Genomic DNA, 19,385 nt, shown 5'->3' with positions numbered 1-19,385 from the left:
AAATTACTTTTAAATATGTCTTTCATAATTTGAAATTGATTTAATATTTATTTTTTCATTTTTAAATATGATTTTTTATATAATCAAAATTGATTTTATATGATTATAATAATTTTAAGGATTGTTTCAAATAAAGAAAAATGAGTCAACTTATTTACAAATATAGCATAATGTCACTGTCTACCAATGATAGACTGCAATAGACTTTGATCACTGGGTGATTGAAGTCTATCTTGGTCTATTACTCAGTGATAGAAGTCTATCATGGTCTATCACTAATAGATAGCGACATTTTGCTATACTTGAAAATACTTCCAGTAGGTTTACAATTTAAAACAATTACCTTAATTTTATTGCTATCTATCGCTCAGTGATAGAAGTCTATTGCGGTCTATCACTAATTGATAGTAACATTTTGTTATACTTAAAAATATTTTCAACAGTTTTACCATTTAAAATAATTATCATAATTTTAACCATTTCAAAATTACTTTCAAATATGTCCTAAAAGTCACTTATCATCTAATTCTCAATCAATCAGTTAAGAGGTTCAAAATTACTTGATGTGATTTTCTATTTCTCAATTAAAAAAAAAAAACTTTGTATTTCAATTATGCTAATAATTTGATTATTCTAAAATTACTTTTGAAAATAACATTAATCCCTTTAAAACACTTTTAATTAAATCGAAATCATTAAAAGAACAAAGTAAAAATCAAACGTTAAATTTATAATTTACAAAAAAAAAAAAAGTTAATTATAATAAAATCACATGGTTTGGAAATACTTTACAATAATCTTTTATCAGTTTTATTTTAATATATAATCAAGATACGGGAATATATTACATCTTGAATAATATCTTTTATTTTATTACTATAACTACTTTTTTTTAAGGTATTGTAATTAAAACGTTGGGTGAAGAAATCGAACCTATGTTCTCGAGGTAGGACTATATTATTTAATTATTGAATCAACCGAATGTGAATCACCTTTACAAAGATTTTTTTTCTTTTTTCTTTTTTTTCTTTTTTTACATAAACAAACCATAAATACCTTTAAAATCTTTAAGTTGTTTGTGACATGAAACAAAAAACATATTAAGTTTTTAACTAAATAAAGGCAAGATACATTTTGGTTTTTTTTTTTCTTTAAGTTCTACATTTTGATTTTTGATGTTTTTAAATTCTTGATTTCATCCTTAATGATCTAAAAAATTTCAATTAGACCATTTGTGGAAAGAAAAAACTTTGTTAAAATTGGTTGAGAAAAAGTTGATTCACTATTATATTATATTGTTTTTTATTAACATATTTGAACAAATAAACATACCACTTCAATTCAATATTATTTTATATTATAAGATTCAACTCATTCATACTAAAAAAATTTCATTCACCCGTCTAATATATTTAGCTTAAGATTTAAAAAAAAAAAGAAAAAAGAAAAAAGAAAGAAAAAGAATTTCAATGGCAATGGGCGTCTAGATTTTAGAAAGCGAAAGCCATTATGCGATTTTTCTTTTTTTTTTTTTTGAATGTAGTTGCCAAAAATAATTGAGATATTAGACGAATTATTTGTACCGTTTGATTCTTTCGATTAAATTAATTTAGACCATGTTTGAAAGATGGAGCGAGAGTTAGTTTTGTTGTTATTTGTGAGAAATATAATTAATCAAGAAAGTCGTGGCTGTCGATTTTGTACCGTTGGATGTAAGAGAAAAAAAATTGTACAAGACTTTGAATTTATATCTTTTTCTTTTTATTACAAACTTTGAATCTGTATCTAATGATTATTAGGAAGTATACACATCTAAAATACTATTAAATTATTGCAACCTAATTTTAAAACAAAAACAAAATGAAAAAGAAAAAAAAATTGGCCCTTAAGTTTTGGATCTATTTCCTATTTGATCTATAAATTTTCAAATGTTTCACATTTCGCCTATAAATTTTGAGTTTGATTTCGGTTTAATCCATGGATTTTAAAACGTTAATATTTTACTTTTTGAGGTTTGAATTTTATTTTAATTTTGTCTCCTAGGTAAACTTAGTTTTAAATTTTTCACTAAATGCTCATTTGTAATCATTATTGTTAATTTCAATTGATTAATTTTTAAAAAATTATAATTAATTTAATTGCATTATTTTTTTTTATTACTATTAAAATTAATTTTAGAATTTCACTTCATTATTATTTTGAATTAATTGATTGACATTCTAGCCAGAGGAAACTTTTGCACGCATGCGAAATTTCGTATCTGATGACACTTTTTTAATTAGGGATAGTAATAGTTATTTCTTATATTTGGATATTGAAAGTCAAATTTTTAGTCAAAGATTGAAAGTGAATATTTAGTGAAATCAAGGTTACAAGTATAAATCTTGAAACCTATGAAACAAATTGAAACAAAACAAAAAATTCAAAGATAAAGAATTATAATATTTTGAAACTTACTAAATTGAAATCAAACAAAAAGCTTAAAGGTCCCATTGGTAACCAGTTGGTTTTTTGTTTTTATTTTTCAAAATTATGCATATTTCATTAATATTTCTTACAATGATTTGCATCTTTTTTAAGTAGAATGATTGAGTTCTTAGCTAGATTCGAAAACAATTTTTTTTTAGGTCTCAAAATTTGGCTTGGTTTTTTAAACCATTTGTAAGAAGTAGATAACAAATAGAAAAATTTGGGGTAGAAATAGTGTTAAGTTTAATTTTCAAAAATAAAAATAAAAAATCAAATAATTACTAAACGGTACCTTTGTCCAATAAAAAAATATTTAAAAAAATTCAATATTGGTACATATGTGAAGATGCAGCCGGATAGTTACGTCGAAACTGATTAGACAGTCATCCAAAAAATATGAATATGACATGGCCCATTGGCCCAAATAAAGGCCTTTCGTGTGGACGAAGGGACATTTTCTTTTTTCCTTCTAATTAATCAAATGCCTCCAACTATAAGTTCACAACTTATCCCTAATGTGTATATTATAAAATGTATGTTGCCTTATCCCAACATAGTTCAATGTTTTTTTTAAATGATTGTTTTGATTCATTCATATTTTTTTTTGAGACTTATGCCTAAAGTCTCGTAATTAATTAGTTATTTGACATAATAATTTATTATTTTAAATATTCAATAATGAGTTATCAATTACAGTAGAAATTCAAGGTTATTTCGTGAGACTTGAACAATTTGTAGTTGACATACAGGTGGATAATGTTTAAGTAATAACCTAAAAGGTCTATAATATATGGATAAGGTTAGGTGTCTTATCTTTGTAATGCTATAGATACGACCCACTTTGTAAGTATTACAAACGATGTGATCCAAATCGTTCGTGTGAAGACATGCGAGTGGAGTATCCTATACATTAAGTTTGTATATGACCAGACTGCAAAATCATCGATCTCTCTTTGTAACATTGACTGAAGAGATTAATATTTCATAGGATAACCATATGTAATTTGATCTTAATCATAAGTGAGTTATAGACTCTTGCCTGTGAAGGTTTGTCCTTTGATATATATGGGTGAGAGTCGCCCAAATCGCCGCCTCAATAAGCCTACCATTTTTTAGAAGAGACCGAATGGGAAGTTGGGAATATAACTATATAAGATGGAACTCACTCATTCTCGCTTATAGGGTAAGTAGATGAGTAGTTCCCTTAAGTGTTGATTCTGGATTTTGAATAAAGAGTACCCGCCCTCTCATTGACCTAAAAGAGACTTGGTTTATGATAGGTCTATAAATAAATTGTTCATTAGAGGGATTAGTGGTACTTAAGAAATAAGAGGTAATTACAAAGGTGAAACAGTAATTTGATCCAGTAGTTACGGACAACTCATGAAGGATCGGCTTACCTATACTGGCCAAATCCATGGACGCAACATGTTCTACCGTGCTAAGTATACAACTATATGTCTTTAGTAGAGTTACCCATAATTAATGAATGTTGGTTAATTTAATTAAAAAGTTAATTACTTAACCTCAAATCATTGGAGTTTATAATCTGTAGGTCGATTAAGTCCCTATGTAAGCTCACAATGGGTAAACAAGGATTAGTAATTTTGAAAGAATTTGAATTGTACAAATTAATTAAGGGAATAATATTTGTATATGATACAATTAATATAATGTATATAGATACATTATAATATAAAGTTAATTTGAATGATTCGAAATTAAATTATATAATAAAAAGAAGATATAATATATTTGAATAAGATTCAAATAATAATTAATATGAATTAGATTCATATTAAAGCTATAGGTTATAATTTAATATGAATAAGATTCATATTAAAACTATAGGTTATGGGAGAGATAAATATCTGGATAAGATTCAAATATTTAATTAAATATTATATATTTAATTTAGTAAATTAATTAATTATTTGGTTAATTAATTTAATTAAATTAATAGTTTAGGTTAATTAAATTAGAGAGAGAAAGTGAAGTGGGAGGTTATCATCCCTTCACGTATTTCACAAATGGGGCTTTCTATGAGTAAATTCATGAGATCAAGGAGATAGTTCCATGTTTTTCCCCTTTAATCTCTCTTAAGTTTTTCACTGAGAAAAGTTTACTGTGGAAAATCTTTCCAAACACAAATTCCCCAACTCTTTAAAAAGGAGGTTCCTATAAATTGACTCCTTGCTAGAGAATAGCAGGAAGACTCTAAGGAGGCATTACCGTAGTGTATGTGGGAGATCGTGTTGCAAAGAAGTTATATCTGGAATTGTGAAGACTTGAATAAAAATGAAGAAGGGTTCTTTAAAGTAATGTTTTTTCTTCCCTTTAAATTCAAGCTTAACCTTTGTACTTGGCATAATGTATACTATTGTTTTTCTTCTTTTATGTACTTAATTCTAAAATAGAATCAAAGTAATAAATGATCAATCGCTTCTATTGGGGATTCAATCCCTTCACTTTTATCATTTTAAGACAAACAAATCACACAATAAATTTTTAGAAATGCAGTCTTGACTTTTTGATGTTGCGCAAGCACACGCGTCAAATTATAATATAGTAAAACGGTCAAGAGACCGAGTATCGTCCTCGGAAGAATTGGTTTGATTTTTTTAACTACTCATATGTCTTTCTAATTTTATTTAGGGGGCCAGACTATGATGAGAATCTAATTAATCTAATCCTAAAAAACAAGAAAAGATAACACTAGGGTGAAACTAGACAAAGACACGTTCTAGGGTATGATTTCGTTAAACGGATTAACCAAATTAATTATTTTGACCTTAGATTGATTTCATGCAAATTATAGACCTAGGAATCTTTTATCCAGGTATCCTCTCTCTAACTCAACCTTTTTTAATAACTAACCATCGACCCAAATCTCTTCTATCACTTGATTAACTACAACATTAAGTTCCTCCGTCAACAATCTCTATTAATCACCTATTACTCTCGTGCATGCTTGATTAACACTTTAACACGTTAGATCTAACCCAAAGCCCTTTCTCTCTCGAGACAAACATTAAGTAAAGAACATTCAAACAATGACCAATTATTCAAAATTCGTTAAGAACAAACATGCTAAAATAATTATGCATAAATTCAATCTAAGAAATAACCAAATCAGTTTTCTAATCCATAAAACTAAATAAACACTCTAGAAATATAAATCGGTCACTCATGGTTACAACACAAACATAGACCATTCATGAGATTTCCAAACACAAAGGAACAGAAAATAAATGAGGGAAGAAATTTCAAGTCTTGTTCTTGACTCTCGTCCTTGAATCTAGAATCGTAACCCAATGATCTCTTCAAATATTTGATCCTTTGAAGCTTTGAGATGTCGCCTCTATCCAGAATTATACTCCCCAGGGAGGCCTCATCGAAATACCACTTTATGCTCTCAAAATAGCCCTAAAATTGCCTCCCAAAATCAGTTCGGCCACAAACTGCTTATATAGGCAGCAGTCGCAGTGTTGCAATGCTACCACTAGTATTGCAATGCTAACGTTAAATCATCCGTAACGCGCCTCTTCTAATCTTAGTGTCGCGACGCTGCCCTGTTTCTGGTCTCAGGTCTGCAGCGTTGTGGGGCAGTGCTGCAACACTCGTTCAACGCTGCTCTTCCTCCGATCTCCGCATTTTCTTTCTTTTTTCTCCTGATCATTACCCTAGGTCAAAACTTTGACCTTCTTGGGGGTATTTTGGTCATTAATCTTCTAAAATTTCTTGTTCTCATCTAATTTCTCGATTTCCTATAATTAAACAATAAAAGCATCAACGATCTCAAACTAAGCATAAAGCTAACTAAATTCTATGTCCAGAAAACACACTTTTGCAATGCGTTTCACCACCCAAAACTTAGAATTTTGCTAGTCTCGAGAAAAAAAAGAATGAGACTATAAGGAGATTCACACAAGCATGCAAATGATTCAAAACTTCATCATTCAAAATAACGATATTAAAACCATTAGTAAAAACTTTCAAACACTTCCCAACATTAAAAGATTTCAAGGTCAAATCTCATCATCTCCTACGTGTGTGTATGTGCAAGTCACATTTAATTCAAAACACAAGAACTAAAGTTAGGTTTAAGAGAGTTTCTCCAGTTTTTCCCCTACTTTGGCTCATGCACCAATCATCAAGCATCCACATATTTCAATAGTGTAACATGTCCACTAAAGTGCTTTTTTTTTTCCTTCTTTTTATTCAACAATAAAGGGCCCTAAACTTGCATCATTTTACCTAGGGGCACTAACTTTCACACATCCACTGTAGGAAACTGTACCTAGTCAATTCCTAGGTGTTTTAACTAATCACAGGAAAGACGATTTTTTTTTACCCCCATCCATGTATATACATTACAAGTTTAAACAATAAAAAGATATTTCTTTTAAGCACATGAGTATATACTCTAAATAATAATATTATTTTTCTTTTCCTTTTAGTCTAACATTACAAATCATCATGCACATCAACCCTCTAACCGGTGAGACCTTTCGAGGTGACAACCAAATACACTCAACCCAATCCTACTTTTAGTTAAAGTTTCTAAATTAAAGTGACTAAGTACTCATGCTATGGGAGACTCAAAGAGGGACTTAAAGATAATTTAATTCAGGAGTATGTCATCCCACTTCCACAGCAGATCATCAAATATGCAAATTTAGAATAACTCATAGGAAATCATATCACTACATCCTTAACAAATTTCACAATTAAAGCACAACATCATCTTTTCAATTAAAAAAATAAAATATTTTTCTTAGCCACTCAAAATAATTTGTCAATAATCATGCATAAGACGATTTTTCTAAATAATATGCATAACAGGATAAGAATAATCAGAAAAGTAAAAGTAGTACTTCCCTCACTCCAAACTTAGAAATATGCATTGTTCTCAATGCAATAAAATAAAGCAAAGGGAGTGAGCGAAACTGGCCTGATTAATGAAGTAATCTACATGTATTAGGCTTGCAAACCATGCATTAATTTGAGGGCTCTTGTAAAACCTAGACCAGAAAAAAGATAAGAGTCCAATCCATGAGTGCTAAACTAAAAATAAAAATAATAAAATAACCTAAAACAACAAAAATAAAATAAAAGCTTGGGTTGCCTCCCAAGAAGTGCTGAGTTTAACGTCCAAGCTAGACAACGGGGGAGATTATTTGTCAAGGTACATAAAAATTCTCCCACTTTCTAGGTCCCTTCTTACTTGAATCTACAAAGCCTTGTAGGCTTTCCATCTTTTCCTGGGTACCTAAAAGTAAAAAAATATTTTTGATATTTTAAATTTTTGAAAATTAAAAGCAGACTCAAACTATCAAGGCTCATAAGAATATGGAAGAGGAAAATCAATGGCAAGAGGACTCTCAGGTGATGGGACATAAGACTTCTCAACCTCAACCTTAATCACTTGAACTTCCTTATCTAAATTAGGCACATCTTCTCTCTCAATCTCATGAACCAGCTTTTGGATGACTCTAATGTTTCCAACTCATCTCCATCATCAGAATCTACAATCACGGACCTCCCTACCTTAGTGGCATTGGAAATATTTTTCTCAAACAAGGCTCTAAATGCATCAACCATCAGACTAAGTTGATCTCCTAAACATTTCAAGGTTGCTTCATTCTCTATCAATTGGGCTTCTATCCTATCCAACCTTCTCCTCTCTTCCATACAAAACTTCCTAAATTGGGACTCTAAGATAGACTCTTTTAAATGGTCCTTTAAAGAAGGTTTCTCCTCTTCTTGGGGTGGATAAACATAAAAACCTCTTTACTCCTGGGATGGATAACTGATGGGATATGAAGATGGGTTGAAAAACATTGGTGAGGGTGATTAAAGGAAATCAGACACGATGATTTCCATGAGCAGCGGAAGGATCGTTCCAAAGTTCAATCGTATTTAAACATAAATAATTGCAATTAACAAACTGAAACATACAGGCTATGTGTACAATGAAATTACAGCATGCTTTTCTAAAAGGTCAAGTGATAGAACAAACATACCTTTGAAGACTCATCTTCAATACCCTTGATCACAAACTCTCGATCACAGCAAAACACCAAACCCGAATGCTCGAACATTACGACCACTACATTGCACGATCATAGCGAACACAGCAAACTCCACATGAACACCACGAACGGCCTCCAAAAACCTTGACTAAGTCGAGTTGAGTATGACACCACCACAATGACTACCTTAGTATTCTCGGTGTGAGAATCCAAAACCGTGGGCTCTGTGTGGACTTGTAAGAGGCAGAGACTGGAGGAAGGACAATCGTGTAAACAATTGAGCAAATGGGAGATGACAGTGTCTATCATATAGACGATGCCCAACGTTTAACAAACACTATGTAATCGTTTAGCAAAAGCTACACAATCGTTTAGCTCATCGGCCAGCTGAGTGACTATCGTATAGAAACACTCTACGATCGTCTAGTCTCTCTTCAGCTGTCGTTTAGTAAATCGTATTTACTTGACAACCAACTGTGAGTAATTTTTCGAGAATGGAAATCTCAAATCATCAACTACTAAATTTAGGAAAACATTTTTCCTTTTATTTCATGGTTATCATGAAACTAACCAATAACCTCCCACTCAATTGGTTATTAGAGAAAAGAGATAATTATCCAATAATTAATATTATTATAAATATATATGATAACCAACTTACCATACTATATTTATAACCTATAGTTTTAATATTTCATCTCATGAAACATATAAACCATAGCTCTTTTTCTATTCCATGGCACTTAATGTATCTCATACATCATACCGATCATATCATATATAATCAAATTACCTCTTGTCAATTTGAACATTTTAAATCAACACCAAGAACGGATTCTCAACTTGAATCCATTGAGTTACCAAAGGGACCTTATGGACCTGTAGCTCGAAGCTCCAATGGTATGTGAATAAATGACTAAACTCTTTAGTCATGGGATCCACCATCCGTTAACTGCGAGGCACTCCACTAAAGATCGATAGCTGAACTCTCCTTATTACATATATATTATGTGTCCATATCAACTAATCAATAGTGCGATAACTTTTCACAGATCGCTCGAAAGTACAGCTGGACCAATAACCATTATGCCCCTATAGTTACATCTAACTTCTTAAGTATCACCGATCCCTCTAATGAACATAAGTCATAGTTCTACTATGAATGAGTCATCTCTTCCAAAGAGAAGTTGTGGCCATTATGTTTAAGCTCCAGAATCAGCCTTTAATGGAGCAATCTATCTATTTACCCTTGCTTCGGGGAAGGAGTGAATTTCATCTTGTGTAACTGAGTTTCCAACTCCCAAATCAAACAAGTCCCCAAAAGGGTAGGCATGTTGAGTTGGCAATCTGGCCACTCTCACCATACTAATATAAGGATCGTCCTCAAAGACATGAGTTTCCAAAATATTCAGGATTGAGATCATGTCACCTATGGTCGTTTAGGTGAGATGTAAGTCTCCAATATCAAAGGCGTTATATACAGAGACGAATCATCTCGTGGTCCAGTCTTATACAAACTCTTTGTATAGGTGACCCCCGCTCACATGTCTCCACACAAATAGTCAGGATCTACCATCTGTAGTAGTTCACAACATTTGCAAACCTCTACAAAGCGGTCTGTATCCATAGTGTCGCCAAGATCAGGTATCCCTCCTTAAATCTTATACTACAGACCTATTTAGGTATCACTTAAGGCATGTTCTACTTATATTTCTCATATACATGCTTAATTTTACATACAATAACCATGGAGCTTTGTTTATTGGATATAAGTAAATGCCAGATAAAATAACTCTTATTTTATTCATAACAATGTGTATAAATTACAAACTACAAGACTCTAGAAGAATTAGGATACCAATCCCAACAGTGGTGGTGTCAAACCTAAATTAGGTTGGTAAATCCCATAAGGTCACTCAAAATTATAATAAGATATGATAAAGCAAACACCACAAAAAAAAAAAAAAAAAAAAATCACACAAGAGAAGACTCAAATAAAAAAAGTCAAAATAAAATAAACAAAATAAATAATCTACACCCTATATTAAAATCAGTCAAATCTCTTAAATATTAAAAGAAATCAAAGAAAAATTTCCTGACAATGGCGCCAAAAACTTGATGTTGCACAAGCGCACGCGTCACATTATAATATAGTAAAACGGTCAAAAGACTGAGTATCGTCCTCTGAGGAGTTGGTTTGACACTTTTAGCTATTCAGAGATCTTTATAATTTTATTTAGGGGACCGGACTGTAATGAGAATCTAATTAATCTAATCCTAAAAAGCAAGAAAAGATAATATTGGGGTAAAACTAGACAAAGACAGGTCCTAGGGAATGATTTCATTAAATGGATTAACCAAATTAATTATTTTTATTTTAGATTGATTTCATGAAAATTATAGACCTAGGAGTCTTTATCCAGGTATCCTCTCTCAAGCTCAACCTTTTTTAATAACTAACCATCGACCCAAATCTCTTCTATCGTTTAATTAGCTACAACATTAAGTTCCTCCATCAACAATCTCTATTAATCTCATATCACTTTTGTGCATACTTGATTAACAGTTTAACATGCTAGATCTAACCGAACACCCTCTCTCGAGACAGACATTAAGTAAAGAACATTCAAATAATGACCAATTATTTAAAAGCATTAAGAACAAACATGCTAAAATAATTATGCATAAATCCAATCCAAGAAATAACCAAATCAGTTTTCACAATCCATAAAACTAGATCAACACCTTAGAAACACAAATCAGTCACTCAGGTTACAACACAAACACAGACCATTCATAAGGTTTCCAAATACAAGAGGAACAGAAAATAAAATAGGGAAAAAATTGCAAGTTGTGTTCTTGATTCTCGTCCTTGAATCCAGAATCATAACCCAACGATCTCTTCAAATATTTGATCCTTTAAAGCTCTGAAATGCTGCCTCTGCCTACTACCCAAGAGACCTCATTGAAATATCGCTTTACGCTCTCAAAATAGCCCTAAACTTGCCTCCCTGAATCAGTTCGGCCACAAACTATTTATATATGCAGTAGTTGCAGTGTTACAATGTTGCAATTAATGTTGCACTGCTGACGTTAAATCATTCATAGTGTGCCTCTTCTAATCGAAGCGTTGTGACGTTGCAAGCAGCGTTACGACGCTGCCCTATTTCCAGATGGTCTCTGGTCTACAGCGTTACGGGGCAACGTTGTAACTCTCGTTCAATGCTGCCCTACCTCCAATTTCTGCATTTTCTTTCCTTTTTATCCATTGATCATTACCCTAGATCAAAACTATAACCTTCTTATGGGTATTTTGGTCAATAATCTTCCAAAATTGTTTGTTCTCATCAAATTGCTCGATTTCCTATAATTAAACAATAAAAGCATCAAAGATCTCAAATTAAGCATAGAACTAACTAAATTCTAAGCCCGGAAAATGCACTTTTGGAATGCGTTTCACTTTTGTGTTATAAATAGTTTATGTTGTGCATATAATTTGTCTAAAAAGTTTGCCAAGATTAAAATGATCGCTTTCTAAAAGTATAAATGCTAAAGTAGATTTTTTTTAATCGTACATTAACTTAAATAAATAAATGGTAAAACTTCAAAAAAACAAAATGAACATTTTAAAAGTACATAGACTGACTATAATGAATCAAAACTAAAAATTCAAGACCAAATTAATATACTAACCTAAATTTTAATGTGGTAGTTTCATCAATTATGTTTGGTAAAAAAAAAATGATGTCTAAAAGATTATATTTAAGCTATCTCTTATCTACATTAGGGATGGCAGTGGGGGGGGGGGGGGGGGGGGGGGGGACCAGCGGTTGGGGATGCACTCCCCATCTCCATCCCGCGGGAATTTTCATCCTCGTTCCCGTCTCACTCTCTGTCTCATTCCCCATTTGGGCATCAGGTTTCTAGAAGAAAAAAAAGTCATCTTTTTATTTTTATTTTTAATTTAATTAAAAAGTTTTTATTTATATTGAAATTACAAATATTTTATGGTACAAGGTAATTGAAAAAATGAATAATTTAAAAAAGTTTAGCATTTTTACAGTAAAATTAATACAAATAGTTGTTATATTATAAAATTAAATTAAAAATTTATTAATAATATTAGAAAATATATTACTTATATTAATATATTATGAAAAAATAATAAAAAAAATATTTGAGACAGTCACTCCTTCGTCTCCGAATGGGGACCCAAATTAAAAATCTTCAGTTTAAATCTAGGTCACATAAGAGATTCTCCATCTCTATTGGGTTAGAGACTAAAGAGACGCGACTTTGAAAATTTTATCATCCCTACCTTAGATATCCAAATAATATTGGAGTTGTTGGCCTCAATTAAGACAATGACATAATCAACTAATTATGTTTACATAGTAATATTTCTATTAGAAATATGGGTTGTTTGGAGAGGTTTCTTTTTAAAGTTCACAAAGGATTCTTGATTATATTCAAGAAAAATAATTAATTGGGGAGAATTTATGAAAATATATAGGTTGATGTTAAAATTTGAATAAGAAAAAATGTACATGACCTTCAGTGACAATAATGGTAAATTTATAATTAAGGGAAGAACGTGACTGGCAAAATTGAAAGATCTGCACAGTCGTGTGGTACTGCCCACAAAAACTCTGATATTTAAGTAAAAAAGGAAATATGTGTAACAAGTAAAGAATTTGAGTATTGAGATGAACTTACTTCTTCCATAAGCTATAATGATGTATTTATATGTGTAGTTCATGTAGGCACTTCTCCATAGTGTTTTGGAGTTGCACTGGGAGTATGATTTGACTTATTAAGAAGGTGTGCAAGGGGAATGTCCTGTTGGGTGTTTTTCTTGGGTCGACCTCCACTATGGTTGGGGTCGAATACCTTTTTTTAGTCATATTCTAGGTCTAAGATGATCCCTTAGGCCGGAACATGTGTTAGGTGTTTTGTAAGGCTTAGACAAGCGATACTAAGCATGTTGACTTAGGTCAAAGCCCAAGCTAGCCCCCTCTTTCTATGTCTGTATAAAGTTTTCACTTTCGGCCGAATTATGCTATCTTATTGACTTTGTTGTTTTTGTTTTGGTAAATGTCGATTATGTCATTTGATCCAAAATCATCCCTAACAATATGAAAATGTTTCGTGGTCTCTTTTAAGTTAGAATTTTAACTAGTTTTTGAAAACTATTGTAGCCTTTTATGTTACTTTCCCTTGAAAGAGGCTTCAAATTCAAATTTTATAGTATCAAAATTGTTATAAATATTACAAATTATGTGTAAAATAGATACCCATTCTTAGTGTCAAAAGCCAAATGCCACTCCTTTCTATACCCCATGTATGTTGCCACGTGTCTTGTAAATACTCGTTCTTAGTATCCAAGAAAACCACATTCTACTTGTCATTTTGCCTAGAGATAGAGGCATTTGGTAGAGCTTGTAAGATACACACATTAGTGAAAATTCAAAGAAAGTTGGAGAAAGTGGAGAAATTTTGTATTTCATATTTTTGTTACTTTTTAATTTTGTTTATTTATATATTATGTTTTATTTATTTTATTATATATTATTATTATATTATATTTTCTCTATATTCGTGTTCTCGTTGTGCATTGATGTGTTCCTCAAATTCACAACACATTATCACCACAACATGTTATCAGAATTACACTCCCAAGGACATTTTCTTTTTTCCTTCTAATTAATAAAATGCCTCTAACTATAAGTTTACAACATATCCCTAATGTGTATATTATAAAATGTATGTTGCTTTATTCCAACATAGTTCAATGTTTTTTTTTTAAATGATTTTTTTTATTCATTCATGTTCTTTTCTTGGGGCTTATGTCCTAAAGCCTCGTAATTAATTAGTTATTTGACATAATAATTTATTATTTTAAATATGCAACAATGAGTTATCAATTATGGTAGAAATTTAAGGTTATTTCATGAGACTTGAACAATTTGTAGTTAACATACAGTGGATAATGTTCAAGTAATAACCTAAAAGGTCTATAATATATAGATAAGGTTGGATGCCTTATCTTCGTAATGCTATGGATATGACCCACTTTGTAAGTGTTACAAACGATGTGATCCAAATCGTTCGTGCGGAGACATGCGAGTGGAGTATCCTATACATTGAGTTTGTATATGACTAGACCACAAAATCATTGATCTCTCTTTGTAACACTGTTGACTGAAGAGATTAATATTTCATAGGATAACCACATGTAATTTAATTTTAATCATAAGTGAGTTATGGACTCCTGCCTATGAAGGTTTGTCCTTTGATATGTATGGATGAGAGTGACCTAAGTCGCCATAAGCTTACCATTTTTGGGATGAGACCAAATGGGAAGTTGGAAATATAACTATACAAGATGAAACTCACTCCTTCTCACTTATAAGGTGAGTAGATGAGTAGTTCTCTTAAATGTTGATTCTAGATTTTGAACAAAGGTTACTCGCCCTCTCATTGACCTGAGATAGACTTGGTTTATGGTAGGTCTATAAATAAATTGTTCACTAGAGGGATTAGTGGTACTTAAGGAGTAAGAAGTAATTACAAAGGTAAAACAATAATTTGACCCAGTAGTTACGAATAACTCGTCAAGGATCGACTTACTTATAATGGTCAAATCCATAGACGCAACATGTAGTATAAGTGTACAACTATGTGTCTATAGTGGAGTAACCCATAATTAATGAATGATGGTTAATTTAATTAAAGTGTTTAATTAATTAACCTCAAATCATTGGAGCTAATAATCTGTAAGTCCATTAAGTCCCTCTGTTAACTCAAAACGGGTAAACAACGATGAGTAATTTTGAAAGAATTTGAATTGTACAAATTAATTAAGGGAATAATATTTACATGTGATACAATTAATATAATGTATATAGATACATTATAATATGAAGTTAATTTTGAATGATTCAAAATTAAACTATATAATAAAAAGGAGATATAATATATTTGAATTAGATTCAAATAATAACTAATATGAATTAGATTCAAATAATAACTAATATGAATTAGATTCATATTAAAGTTTAGGTTATAATTTAATATGAATGAGATTCATATTAAAATTATAGGTTATAAGAAAGATAAATATTTGGATAAAATTCAAATATTTAATAAATATTAGATATTTAATTTAGTAAATTAATTAATTATTTGGTTAATTAATTTAATTAAATTAATAGTTTAGGTTAATTAAATTAAAGAGAGGGGGTGAGGTGGGAGGTTATCGTCCCACTCCACGTATTTCACAAATGGGGCTCTCTGTGAGTAAATTCATGGGATCAAAGAGATAGCTCCACGTTTTTCCCCTTTAATCCCTCTCAAGTTTTTTCACTGAGAGAAGTTTACTGTGGAAAAATTCTCCAAATGCAAATTCCCCATCTTTTTAAAAAAGGAGGTTCTTATAAACCGATCCCTTGCTAGAGAATAGCAGGAAGACTCTATGGAGGCGTCACAGTAGTGTATGCGGGAAATTGCATTGCAAAGAAGTTGTTGTATCTGGCATTGTGAGGACCTAAAGAAAAATAAAGAACTGTTCTTTAAAGTAATGTTTTTTCTTCCCCTAAATTCATGCTTAACCTTTGTACTTGGCATAATGTATGTTAGGGGATGCACTCCCCACTCCATCTCAAAGGAATTTTCATCTTCGTTTTCGTCTCAATTTCCACCTCATTTCCCATTTGGGGATTAGGTCTCGTGAGAAAAAAAAAAATCATCTTATTTTTTTTATTTTTAATTTAATTAAAAAGTTAGTATTTATATTGAAATTGCAAATATTTTGTGGTACAAGATAATTGAAAAAAATGAATAATTTAAATTTTTTTAGCATTTTTAAGGTAAAATTAATACGAATAGTTGTTATATTATTAAACTAAATTAAAAATTTATTAATTATACTAGAAAATATATAACTTATATTAATATATTATAAAAAAAAAACAATAAACAAATATTTGAGACAGTCACTCCTTCGTCGCCGAATGAGGACCCAAATTAAAATCTCCAATTTAAACCTAGGTCAAATCAGAGATTCTCCACCTCTATTGGGTCGGAGACCAAAAAGACGCAACCTCCAAAATTTTATCATTCCTACCTTAGATATCCAAACAATATTGGAGTTGGCCTCAATTAAGATAATGACATAATCAACTATTATGTTTACATTGTAATACTTCTATTAGAAATATGGGTTGTTTGGAGAGGTTTCTTTCAAAGTTCACAAAGGATTCTTGATTATATTCAAGAAAAATAATTAATTGGGGGGCATTTGTGAAAATAAATAGGTTGATATTAAAATTTGAATAGGAAAAAATGTACATGACTTTCAGCGACAATAATGGTAAATTTATAATTAAGGGAAGAATGTGATTAGCAAAATTGAAAGATCTGGACACTCGTATGGTAATGCCTGCACAAACTCTGATATTTAAGTCAAAAAGGAAATATGTGTAACAAGTAAAGAATTTGAGTATTGGGATGAACTTACTTCTCCCATAAGCTATAATGACGTATTTATATGTGTAGTTCACATAGGCACTTCTCCATAGTGTGTTGGAGTTGCACTGGAGTATCATTTGACTTACTGGGAGGGTGTGCTAGGGAAATGCCCCATTAGGTATATTTCTTCGGTCAACCTCGACCATGATCGGGATCGAATACCTTATTTTAGTCATATTCTAGGTCTAAGATGATCCCTTAGGTCAAGACATGCGTTAGTTGTTTTGTGAGGCTCAGACAGGCAATGCTAAGCATGTTGACTTAGGCCAAGGCCCAAGCCAGTCCCCTCTTTTTAGGTCGGTCCTAAGTTGACACTTTTGATCGAGTTATGCTATCTTATTGACTTTGTTGTTTTTGTTTTGTTAAATGTCAATTATGTCATTTGGTCGAAAATCACCCCTAACAATACGAAAATGTTTCGTGGTCTCTTTTAAGTTAGAATTTTATCTAGTTTTTGAAAACTATTGTAGCTTCATATGTTACTTTCCCTTGAAAGAGGCTTCCGATTCAAATTTTATAGTATCAAAATTATTATAAATATTACAAATTATGCGTAAAATAGATACCCATTCTTAGTATCAAAAGCCAAATGTCACTCCTTCTATACCCCATGTATGTTGCCACGTGTCTTGTAAATACTCGTTCTTAATGTCCAAAAAAATCACATTCTACTTGTCATTTTGCCTATAGATAGAGGCATTTGGTAGAGCTTGTAAGATACACACATTAGTGAAAATTCAAAGAAAGTTGGAGAAAGTGGAGAAATTTTGTATTTCATATTTTTGTTACTTTTTTTATTTTTTTTATTTATATATTATGTTTTATTTATTTTAATATTTATTTATTTTATTATATTATTATTATATTATATTTTCTCTATATTCATGTTCTTGTTGTGCATCGTTGTGCATTGTTGTGCTCCTCAAATTCACAACAGGTTATCACCACGAACTCTTGTCGTTTCCTCAACTGAAGGTAGATCGATTTTTTTTCTCTTTGTTATAATTAATAAATTAAATTTTATTTTGCATATTTAGTACATAGTAAATTTTTAATATAAATACAATGTTTTGTGATAGTGTTGTCATGAAAAACCTTACAAAATCAGAATTTGTAGTCCTTGACACTAATGGCAATAATTATTCGTCATGGGTGCTCGATGCCGAAATCCACCTAGATGCTATGAACCTTGGGAAAATAATTAAAGAAGGAAATACGACATCCTGTAAGTACAAAGCAAAAGTTGATGCATTTTGTGAAAAAATTTTCCTTCATCATCATCTCCATGAGGGATTGAAAATGGAGTATGTTACTATAAAAAGATCTTCGTGTCTTGTGAAAAAATTTGAAAAAGAGGTATGATCATAAAAAAAAAAATAGTTATTCTTCATAAAGCTAGTTATGAGTGGATGCATTTGAGGCTACAAAATTTTAAATCGGTAAGTGATTACAAATTCGCATTATTTAAAATCACTTCGAAATTGATGTTATGCGGAGAGAAAATTACCAATATTGATATATTAGAGTAGACATTTTTGTTAGAGTTAATAGGATCATAAGTACTCTAACTACATTAATTTTAGGAATCAAACATGCATGTTCATAACAAGAAATAGGGTTTTGAGATACCACTTTTGAAGCAACTCAAAATTGGGGCAATACTACTCTACTTGAATCTGATCACGAACACTTCGTGGACTACTGCAAGTCCCTGCTATTCTCACCTTAGAGCAGTTTGTGGGAATTGATTTCGTGATCAGTTTGTAGGAAAATTTGATCGGTTTGAAGGAGTACTTGGTGTGAAGGGTTTGAGATAACTATTCACAATTTTTCAAAAGAAAAAAAAAACCCTTTTCATTTTCAATGTTTCTTCTATTTAAAGAAGAAATACATGAAATCTAATTGCATGATCAATTGACACCATACAATCCATGCATAAGTGGGATTAAGTGTTAGCTAAGTGGCATTTTTGGGATAATTTGTAAACCCTATACTCCATTTTTCCTACAAAGTGAGTAATGGCCATGCTAAGCAAAGACTAAGGATATGCTAAAGTAAAGTTGTGAAAGGAAGTAAAGAAAGTAGGAAGATAGAGGAAGAAAATTCTAAGTGTTGGGAAAACCTAATCGTGGGTGAGTTTTAGACAATTTAACAAGTGAAAAATTGGCTAAGTATAGAAATCGCAAGGTATGTTGGGCGTTAGCGCAAGGCTAGGCGCTAAGCCTAGTACACGCATGCAAAGGATGCGCTGAGGCTTGTGTGATCGTGTAGCAAGGAGGAGCCATCGTGTGACGAGTAAGCCAGGCGCGAGCGAGGAAGCGCTCAGTTGCACGCGAACGAGGAAGCGCTCGG

The 19,385-nt window shown here is 31.3% G+C and overlaps 1 pseudogene; it reads right to left on the bottom strand.

The window, feature by feature from the left end:
• The window catches only part of LOC150036734 (uncharacterized), a 31,691-nt pseudogene that overhangs the window by 7,188 nt on the left and 5,118 nt on the right, over positions 1–19,385 (bottom strand).

The sequence above is a fragment of the Benincasa hispida genome, chromosome 4, assembly GCF_027475165.1.
Source record: "Benincasa hispida cultivar pf3 chromosome 4, pf3_genome.v1.1, whole genome shotgun sequence".
In the NCBI taxonomy this organism is placed as follows: domain Eukaryota; kingdom Viridiplantae; phylum Streptophyta; class Magnoliopsida; order Cucurbitales; family Cucurbitaceae; genus Benincasa; species Benincasa hispida.
The sequence above is the reverse complement of the archived record's forward strand: the minus strand, read 5'-3'. Positions and strand labels throughout refer to the sequence as shown.